General features: G+C 35.4%; 1 pseudogene; it reads left to right on the top strand.

Moving 5' to 3' along the window:
* The first annotated feature begins 4,819 nt into the window (after window positions 1-4,819).
* LOC124089368 (tripartite motif-containing protein 43-like) lies at window positions 4,820-11,065 on the top strand (annotated as a pseudogene).
* Window positions 11,066-11,642: the final 577 nt, after the last annotated feature.

Below are 11,642 nucleotides of genomic sequence, written 5' to 3'. Positions count from 1 at the left end.
GCATTGAATTTCCTTGAAGAAACTACAAAAATAACCTCAAATCACATCGTGGTGGTTTCAAAACACTTTATTAAAATAAAATTATGAATAAATTTATAAATTCAATATGGTTATCACAATTTATGACCATAAAATTATTATATTTCCTTAAGTTAAAACAGGCTCACAGACATCAAGTGTAGACTTGTAAAACGACATGAAAAGGTCCCAAGAACACATTTTCTTCAGACATGGACATTCATAAATTAATTCTCATTTTCTTTATTTTTTATTTCTTTTTAAAAAAATTTACCTTTTTTTTTTTCTCAGTACTGTGGATGAACCTAGAGCCTCACATAAGAAAGTGCTACAGATATAATTAGGATAGGCTACACCTGTCCTTTTACGCCCATTTTTATCTCTCTTTTAAATGCCCATTCTGGCCTTAATGTCCTCCTGTCTCAGCTTCCTATGTAGCAAAGATTATTGGTTTGTGACATCATGCCCAAGACAACCTCAATTTATGGAGAACCAAAGAAAATAAAAATATTCAGAGAGGGCTGGGGATGTGGCTCAAGCAGTAGCGCGCTCGCCTGGCAGGTGTGCGGCCTGGGTTCCATCCTCAGAACCACATACAAACAAAGATGTTGTGTCCGGAGAAAACTAAAAAAAAATAAATATTAAAATTCTCTCTCTCTCTCTCTCTGTCATATATATATATATATATATATATATATATATATATATATATATATATATATATATATATGGTTCAGAGAGGAGGTGAAGCAGGAAGGAGAGAAAACTGCATATGAGGGAACCTTGGTAACCATCACAGAGTCTCATACTTGCATTGTCATAATCCAGAAATACCTCAACCTGATCCTCAGGCCTTTTCACATAATGAGTTAAGCATGGCAAGTTGGTGAGCCCTATGGCAGTATAATATAACACCCCAATGTCTGGAGATCTTCAGTTTCACCATTTTCTCCAAATATTCTATTGCTGACTTCATCAGAAAGGTTCATATATTGATTGGTCCTCCTTGAATCTTTCCATTACTCACTATAAAAAAAACCCAAATATCAGATCAGTTAATGGCATTTTCATGTCTTGGGCAACGATTGTCTACCTAATCAATCTCTTTTTTTGCTCCTCCTCTAAGATAAGGTAGGGAACAGAGAGATTTCAGACTCATTTAAGTATGGAAAAGGGTTCCTATGCCCTCTTTAGCACCCAGAAATCTTTAAACTACACTGGCAATCAAAAGAAAACTGAAGGTATTTCGCCTGTGAAGGCGTGATTTAATATATACTTTTGGATTGCTATTTCAGAAAACCCAAAAGTCTTTTTTCTTTAGTAGGAAACTCTTCATGTTTTGTTTTTGATACCATTAATAAATAGACATAACTTTCCTATGATTGTATCTGCTGCATTATCAAACCTCAAGTAAACTGATGGAAAACAAGGTCTGCACACATCACGCAAAAGAATCTCTGACAGGCTGGGGTTATAGTTCAGTGGAAGGGCACTGGGATCCTCACACAAGCTCATGTGAGGCACTGGGATCCTCAGCACCACATGAAAATTAAAATTAAAATTAAATGAAAGTATAAAAGAGTAAAAAAGAAAGAAAGAAAGAAAATCTTGGGCTTTCATGATCTGTTGAAACCATAGCCTCCTCCTATCTAGACCTCTTCTCTAGTGGGGCACTAACACGGCTGGGTCATGTTGCAGATCACTTTCCTTTCAGTTGTTTTGAAATTGTCTCATTTTTGGAAAATTCAGGCATTTTTTTCTAGTAAAAGTTGGATTTTATATATAATAATTTCTATGTGCCCATTGCATATCATAAATACACTTGGAACATAGAGAAGATTAAAAACCAAAATATCATATAAATCTTCAAAATTAAAATAAACTGAAATAACACAAAATATTGATGGCTGATCTGAGAAGTAAGCACTGTGTTGCTTAATATCCACAAGGGTTGAATACTATTTCTTCTCTTGTACTGTCTGTATCAGAACTAAATACAGACAATACAAGAGAAGAAATAATATTAGAAAAGAAATAGAACTGTCTGTATCACCACAGAGTGACGATGGATTTGGGAAACAAATATTTCATCAACAAAGTTAGCCTTTATATGACCCCTGAGATTTTTGATAAATTTTCTGTGTGTATAGTACTCTTAAAAACAAAAGAACTTTGTCTCATTTATCTTCTAATAGGCTTACAATCTCTCAAGATTACTAGAATATACAACAAGTGATTGGACAATGGTGGGCATGAAGGGGAACATGTCACTCAGCTGATCACAGTGGGCTCTGCAGGCAACATTGCCCAGACAAGGATTCTTCTCTCAGGATGAACCCTTCCTGCTCATCTAGAGCAACTCCACATTGGACTTGTGGCTCATCTCAGTAAGCTCCCTGTACATTTCCTTCAGCCTTTCTCTCTGTTGGGTCTGAGTTGCTGAAAAATATCTTCTGCTTCTCTGAATAGTTTCTCCAGTTCAAATAGCTCTTCCTCAAAGAGAAACTAATGCATCATCTGATATTGGTCTTGGATCATATTCTTCCTTGAGGCCACATAGTCCTGCAGAGATATTCATTTTAAAAGGATTACATGTCCTTACTCTCGGAAGAAAATGTAAATCTTCAAATATTATTGTTTTAGCATCAAGAAAGTATGTCATGTACTTTCTGTCTCCCATCTGCAAAGGGTCTTAAATATTTACTAATACCATCTACTGTATTTTCTATTTTTCTTGCCTATCTCCTGTTTAAATCAAGACCTGTAAGTAGTCCCAGGCTATCTCCCTATGATGCCCCTTCAATGTTCTTAATTCATTATTTTCTCATTTATCTGCATCTTCCCCCATTTCTCTTGTTCCTTTGTCTGATTCTTCTAAATATTTTAAAATATTTACATATCCACTGAATTATACACTTTTAAAAAAGTGCTCCACTTTGCCCATATGTAGAATTCTGTTTCCCTCCTTTGCTTCCAACTAGGTAGTTAAGTACTGTCTTATCCTCAGTGTCTGGGAAAATTTATCCAAAACTTCAAAGTTGGATAGTAATACCAGTCATGTCTCATTCACCCCACATACCAGCATTTTTTCACATTACCTTGTGTTAGCCAAATCTGTTTGTGTAAAAGAAAAGTGGCATAGATAATTTCATAAGGAGAAAAATCAGCCCCAAATCAGATAGTTTTTATAAATTATAGATAGAGAAACAAGAAGAATTAAATACATATGTGTATATGTATATATATATATATACATAAAAAAAGTAAAAAAGAAAGAAAGAAAGAAAATATATATACATATACACATATGTATTTAAACAATAAGAAGAATATGTATTGTATGCACACATATGTATATAGTCATATAATATTAAGAATAATGACGTATGAAAATCAGGGTGTTAGAAGCATAATGAATGAATCTACTTCAAATATAGTAGTCAGATCTACTCTTCAGTGTTTATCTTGTTCTCAGTTGCTTTTGCTTTTACTCTTTTTGTTTGTTTGTTTTGGGTACTGAGAACTCATCGCAGGGGTGCTTTACCCCTGGGCTACATTCTCAGCCTATTAAAATTATTTATTTTGAAACAGAGTCTCACTAGGTTGCTAGAGCTTCATATAATTTCTGATTCTGGCTTCAAACTTGCAACCCTCTGCCTCAGCCTATGGAGTCAATAGAATTAAAGTATGTATTACAAAGCACAGCTCTAGTTCTCAGTCTTAAGTAACAACCTGGTTACAGATTATCAGAAATGGAAAGTATTCATGAGAGTGAAATAAGCTAGGCACCATAGAACAAATACTGCATGATCTCACTTACCTGTGGAATCTATTAAAGGTGTTTTCAACTACACATATGGTAGGATGTTACATCATGTCCAATCAGAGAAATGAAAAAGTTGTGCTGCAGTGGTGTACAATGAATCAAAATGCATTCTATTGTCATATATACCTAATTAAAAAAAATTAGTTAATGTTTATAAAAAAGTGATTTTGTAGAATCTTTATTCTCATTATGTTTCCAGAGCTATTGAACATGGATAGAATTATGCGGCACTGCATGTTCTTGTTTTCTAGAAAGCTTAGCTGAGCCTGGCATCCATGTGCATATCTAGAGTCCCCATCTCTTTCACACAAATGTCTGGATCTCCAGTGCTAGAGGTACATATTGTGAAGCCCACTTCCTGGTTGGGCTTGTGATTGCTGATGGGTCATTTTTTGGTCACCTCTTCCTAGATGGCAGAACAGCCCTTCTACCCACAATTCTTCTTTTTGGGAGCCATTGTGCCTGTGCCCAGGCTGCAAAGGAAGAGCACTAGGAATTATAAGGCTCTGTTTTTTGCATGAGGCAAAAATAGGATGGGGATGCTGATGACTAGGTAAGCAATAGTGATTTCTAAAGTTTTTGAGAGCTCTCTTTATACCTCCATTTTCTGTTTGTGCCATGCAAAATAAAGGCTATTCTTCCTAGACATAGGCTTATTATTGGGTCATCACTTGAGTACAATTTTGATTAGTTTAATTCTAGCAGCTCGGGAGGCTAAAGTAGAAGAATTGTGAGACCAAAGCCAGTCTCAGCAAAAGCAAAGAGCTGAGCAACTCATTAAGATCTTGACTTTAAATAAAATACAACATAGTACTGGGAATTTGGCTCAGTGGTTGAATGACAATGAGTTCAATTCCTGGTATTCCAAAAAAAAATTTTTTGTTTGCTTAGTTTCTTGTCTTTCCAGACTACATATATGAAATTGTTCTGATTCTCTTCCCTTAAAAAAAATAGAAAACAAAGAAGAAGAAAAAAATGGACTCAGACATCCTGCAAGCCTTCCTGAGAGAACTCACCTACTCCATCTGCATGAATTATCTTATAGACCCAGTCACCATATGCTGTGGGCACAGCTTTTGTTGGCCCTGTCTCTCCTTCTTCTGGGAAGAAGCCCAAACTCCTGCACATTGCCCTATGTACAGGAAGCCATAACAGCAGATTGACTTCAAGAGCAATATTTGTTTGAAGAATCTGGTATCCATTGCCAGAAAAGCCAGTGTCATGCATTTCTGAGCTCTAAGGATCACATGTATGTGACCCTCAAGGAGAGAAAGAAGATCTTCTGTGAAAAGAACAAGACCCTGCTGTGTTTGCTCTGCTCCAACTCCCAGGAGCACAGGGCTCACAGACACTGTCCCTTTGAAGAGGCTGCTGAGTAGTACAGGGTAAGTGATGCTTCTGAGATAGCTAGAGGACAGGGTGACTAAGAGTATCAGGCACAAGAACCATTGTTACTGAGTGCCATATATAAGTACAGGTACCAGTGATAAAATTATGAATAAAGTATGTGAGAGTATCTACATTCATGGAAACTAAGAGTGTGAGGAAATTAATTTATTATAACTTATTTCAGTAAATTGATGATATGGTTTTACTGCTTACAGCACTTTAAAGTTCTCATGATTATAAAGAATATCTAAATTAACAAAACTAAATGTTCTGCTGGTTGTGGTGGTATACACATACAAACACAAATACTCACAAGACTGAAGAAAGGAGGATAATCACCTGGAGGATGGCTTGGGAAAATTAGACCTTTTCTCTCTAAAAAAAAAAAAAAAAAAAAAAAAAAAAACAATAATAACTTTTAAAAAGGACTGTTAATGTAGGTCAGTGGCATTGTACTTTCCTAGCATACATGAGACCCTGGGTTCAATTTCTAGTATGGTGGGCACGGAAGTGGTGCCACAAATTCAAAAGGCTTCTATGTACCATATACAATGAAACTCACAGAACCTTATTGTCATTAGATCCAAATTCTGAAGCAAAGTGCCACACTACCTAAGAATTAACTATGCCTATGTATTTGTCAATTTCTCTAGGAAATTGGTTTTATTACATTGTGTGATTCCATAGTGTGAATCCCCTAAAATTGACAATTACCCTTACCAAGCAGGAAAACCCCAGCCTCTGTACTCCCTAAAACTTTTTTTTTTCAATCTGAATGGCTTGAAATTCTTTGTCATTGTGGGCCTGAAATCATAATCAATTTGTTTGTCTAGTGCTCAAATTTTGTTATCTTACAGAAGAAGTTTCTAAAACCAATGAGATCTCTTTGGAAAAAGATCTAAGAAAACTAGATAAATCTAAAAGAGAGCAGAAAAATTAACCTATGGGTTGTAAGTATGAGAGTCTATTTCTCTCAGGATCACCTTAGGACAGAAAAGGTAAACATTTATTGATTCATCAAGTGAGTTGGAATCATCACAGGATTTTAGGAAGAACTTTCTTGATAGCTTCTACATGTTGGAATACAACACAGCACTGCTGCTCAGGGAGAATTGTTGGGCTATGGAGCAGGGAAGTTTGATATTATTAACTTATTTTCTAACAGAAATGGAAGTGTTGCATACAGTTATTTATGAGTTATACATGAATTCCAAATGGCTTGCATTGCAGACTTTCTGATTTGAGAAGATATATAAAGAAATTACCAATTAAAATCTTTCTTTCCAGTTGTTTCAACAAGTCATGATGTAGATGAATTTGAGAGAGGAGTGCTCTGCGTGTTACCCTAGTTAATAATGAGTAAAAAATAAATGAAGGGAAGAGAAGAATAAATTAATGCTTAATTAGAAGCAGAAAGACAAGAATTTATGTACATAGTTTACTAGCATAAGACATGAGTCAAAATGAATAGATGATGTTATACAGTGGAGGAGGATAAAATTGACCTGATATTTGATCTAAGAAATCCATGTCCTTGCAGTGGTATGTATCTGCACAGAGAGAATACCTAGGCAGCTTATGGAATGCTGCATCCCAGTGTCCATGAGGAAGAAAAAGAACATTTGGAGACACTTATGAAGGAATGCAAAATGACTATATAGCAAATTAAGAAAAGCAAAGCCAAAATGCTTCAAAAGAGGAAACAACTAAAGAAAGGCTATCAGGAGCTAATGAAAATGTGCCATAAATCAGATGTGGAGCTGTTTGAGGTAAGGACTTGGAACGTGATTGAAAATGTTTTGTGTCTTGACCACATTATTTGGTACCAAAGATATATTTCTCTGCATTTTGTATTTTTGGTGGGATCTTCCCCATTTGGGAATAACAGACATACTCTGACATCTATCCTCATGCAGCAAGCAAGCTTTATTAAATTGTGATCATAGGTTCATCAGGATATGTTTATTTCTAAAATTATCCTTTTGTAGATTAAGAAATAGAAAGAAACAGGCTGGGGCTGGGGCTCACTGGTAGAGCACTTGCCTAGCAAGTGTGAGGCACTGGGTTCAATTCTTAGCACCAACCATAAATAAGTAAATTAAATAAAGTTCCATCAACATCTAAAAAATATTTTAAAAAGAAAAAGAAAGAACTATTTATTTAAGGGTATTTCATTTTTGTCCAGTTGAGCAACATGAAGAAATGTGAAAATAGGTAATATTTATTACATTCTTTTTTGATTTGAATATCCTTCATTCAAATTATCCTTAGCACATGTCACTTTGTGAACAAGCCCTATAAAAGACCTCTTTTCAGACTATTGCTGGTTTGCAGCCTTGCACAGTAACTCTCAGGGTTCTGAATTCAGCAAAAATCAGATTCTTACTGTTTTATCTTTATGGTAGAAAATTGATTTACAAGGAGTGTTGAGGTGGTGGTTGTAATTTTTTTAAGTTTCTCAAATACAAAGGCTTAATGATAGAATAGCTAATTCTGATGAAATTTAAGTTTTTCTTCTTTTTGTTTTTTTCCTTTACAGAATTTAGAAGATACATTGGCAATGTAAGTTTGACATTTAATGCAAACTGGGACACCACAAAGTCTGTGAATACCAAGGTGTTTCTGATAATGATGAGAGTACTAATTGAAGTAGTGTACATTTCCTCTATGTGTCTGTGTTTTACTGAATATAATTTCTTGTTCCCTTTTTATCAATACTTAGCTTTTCCCTCCCTGGAGCTGAAGAGTATATTTATTGCTGAACTTAATCAGACGTTTCTAAATACAGCTATCTATAATTTTAGATTTCAAGTCATAAACAATTTGAGGTACATGGAATAGTCCTTACCAGGTGATAAGTGAGAGAAGTAGGCAGAGAAAAAAAAGTAAGAAAGATTCCTTAAGACTAGAACAATCCTGATCTGGGCACAGTGCACTAAGCCTGTCATCCCAGGCTGAGACAGGAGGATCATGAGTTCAAAGCCAGCATCAGCAATTTAGGAGACTATGTCTCAATTAAAAAAAAAATATTGGGGATGCTCTCAGCACTCCTTGGTATCAAAAAAAAAAAAAAAAACTGGAAGTATCCTACCCCATGATTATGTAGTTACACTAAATGTCAGTGTTAGGTCAGTTGTTAAGTGATATTGGAATCTTTAGGAGAAAACTCCTACATTAACATACTGTCAATGTGTCCTTTCATTTTTTTTTGGCTAAAACTTTTGGAGAAATTTATGAAGACTCAGCCAATATCTCAAAGATCACTGAGGCAATCTAAGTTTTTCTTTTAGACCCATTACATCATTTAGCTAAGCAAGTTTTTTTTTTTTTCCTGTCAGCCAGAAGGGTTTTCATCAGCCATCTTTAAGTGTTCTTGTCTGCCATTTTAACCTTTTACTGTATGCTCAATGATCTTCTCTTGAGCATACTAAGGAATATATGCCATCTCTTCAACTTGAACTATGGATCCTTAATTGAGCATGTTCAGAAAGGTACATATTTTGGCTGGACACAGTGGTGCAAGTCCTGTAATCTCAGCAATTCAGGAGGCTTCAACTGCAATTCAGGAGAATGGCACATTATTTGAAGTCAGTCTCAGCAGCTTAATGAGACCCTGTCTGAAAACAAAAATGGTTATATGTGTAGCTCAGTGGTAAAGTGTTCCTAGGTTCAATCCATGGTACCAAAAAGAAAGAAAGAAAAAAAAAAACAGAGAAATGTACATCTTTTTTTTTTCTTCCTTTTTATTCATGGGGATTTCAACAAGGGCCTCCTACGTGTCAGGCAAGTTCACTGAGAAATATTCCCAGTCCAGAAATGTACATCCTAATGCAGTGACCCCCAAAGTGAATATGTATAGACTCCCAGAATAAAGTCCTCAAGATTTCTATCTTCAGAGAGAGCATTGCTTTTCAGACAACACCCATCCTCTCCTTACTTCCTGTGGGCTATAAATATTTTTCCATTCTTTTATATTCTGGTGTTCTCCTTGGCTTCACAATCAACAAAGTGCAAACCCTTTTCATTAGGTTTCATTAGAATATGATTTTGAGGAAGAACCTTTAGTTGAGCCATTATGTCTTAAACACTTTTGAATCTATTATTGTTGAAGTTGGTGCCAAAATTATCTATTTAATTTTTTTCCTTGAAGCTGTGAGTTAGTGTTCCTGCACATGCCCCAGCCTGTGAGGCCACAGCTTAGTGCTCAACCCATCACTGGATTGAGACATGGACTTAACCACTTCCAAGGTGGGTGTCAGACTGTTTGAGGGATACCTACACTGTGCCCTACAATGATGGTTTTCTATGGGTAATCACTCCCTCTTCATTAATCATTCACCTAATAAAAGGGATCAGCCTACAACTAAGAATGTAAAACATATTTAGTGATGGATACCATGTTAAAATATGGAACAATGTAAAGAAAAAAAAACATAAATGAAAGGTGGTATAATGTCACCAAGCCTGGTCATAAAAGTTACAATTAGGGAAAGGAAATAAAAAGTCTCACTAAGCCCTAGAAACATCATCACGTACAATATCATTTGTTCACTGAGTCACACTAATGAACTCAAGTCAAGATAATTTCAAGAGTAGTTAATATGATAATGGGTTTATTGAATTTAAATTTATAAAAATGATTTTCTTTACTGTTTTATAGTAAATAAATTTGTAATACATTACACTTGATATAATAAACAGTACACAAATATAAAATAACCTATGCACAGAACACTTTTTGAACAATAATGAAGTAAGTTGTCATTTGGTGAAGCAGTATATGGTACTCCATGGTAGACCTAACCCTGACAGGTTAGTTTAGCAGAAAAAGACTAAGAGTCAGATGGAACCAAAAGTAAAAGGCAGAAAATTCTTAGAGGAAAACCAATTTTGTAATAAATAGATTTTCTTAAATATAAACTTGGTTTCTTAACCAGAAGATTGTAATATCCCTTATACATTTATGTAATTATGTACAAACAATCACATTATCTAGTATCCATGATTACATTTATTTTTGTCTTTTTTTCACAAGACAGAGTAATGGAGATTAATTTTATTGCTATGGACTTGAGAATGTTCAGGTCTCCAGATTTTGGGGTGTCATAAAAAGTAATCCGCAGAAGTAAGCTCTATAATCAATGGATTTTTAGGAATGCTTCCCCCTGTAGGTAGTAAGTGTTCAGATTTAGCCCTTGAATCTGATATTTTTCTAGCCAAAGCTTTTCCATTAATACTTTCTTGTTTTTTCTTGTAAGTCTCTAAATCAACTCTCATCTTGTATGAATTGGGGTGGGGGGTGGGGAGGCCTGATTTTGGCTGAATTATTCTCTCTTCACAGTGAACATTTCCTTTCATAATGAAATAAGCAGTCACAATGTAGTGTTGTGTGATGTGAGAAGACTGATGTTTGGAGAAGATGATGAAGATGAATCTTTGGATTCTGACAGATCAAACTATTTTATTGCATGGGGAGATCAGGTCTTTGCTTCTGGGAAACATTACTGGGAGCTGAATGTGTGTGGCTCCTGGGACTGGGCTGTGGGAGTCTGTTGGGATTCTGTGGTAAGGAAGAACCACACACTGCTTGAATTTGAGGACATGTTTCTCCTTTTATGTGTGAAGGCAGACACACATTTCAGTCTGTTGACCATCTCCCCAATATTTTCTCTCTATATAGAGAGACCTCTGGGCCATGTTGGTGTGTTCCTTGATTTTCAAAGTAAAAGTGTAAATTTTTTGAATGTTGCCAAGAGTTCCCTTATATGGAGATCTCCTATTGCGTCCATGAATTTCCCTGTCAGCCATTTATTTTCCACAGCCAACACATAATTAGGAATAATTCAGAAACCTATCTTCTCTGCCTGAGAACTTCATATTTGAGGGACCCATTCTCAGTTGAAGCAGAGCAATTAATATGGCTGTCTTCTTTTCCTATTTTAATGTAAACTCATTTTATTAAATATGATACAAATATAAAATTTGTTTGCTCAATTTTACTTTAATAAAATCATCTTTAGTGTCCTATAATATAGACTGTGGTTGGCTCAATGTTTCATGACCTTTGTGTAATTACAAAACATGTGTCTGTGATTCCAAGTCAAGATTAATGCAGGAACACAAGAGTTTGCAAATCTACAGAGATCTGGCTATACACAATGCACCTGTCAGTTTGAAATCTCCTTCTGGATCTATTCAGTTCACTCTAAAGTGGAAAAGGTAGCATAGGTGTGTTACAGTCATGGTGGGCACACATAATTTTTTACATTAACTTAATGAACTGTCATTGTAGCTCAGTAGAATATTTTTCTGCTATGCAGGGTTGGATTTCTATCAGGGGTGTGTGTGTAGGGGTTTAAGGTTTATGATAATCCTTCAGGGCATGAGACATGAGATGGGAAGTGCATGA

Source organism: Marmota monax, unplaced genomic scaffold (assembly GCF_021218885.2).
Source record: "Marmota monax isolate L192 unplaced genomic scaffold, Marmota_monax_Labrador192_F-V1.1 WCK01_AAM20220418_F8-fsc00096, whole genome shotgun sequence".
Lineage (NCBI taxonomy): Eukaryota > Metazoa > Chordata > Mammalia > Rodentia > Sciuridae > Marmota > Marmota monax.
Note: the sequence above shows the minus strand (reverse complement) of the source record. Positions and strands in the feature narration are given on the sequence as shown.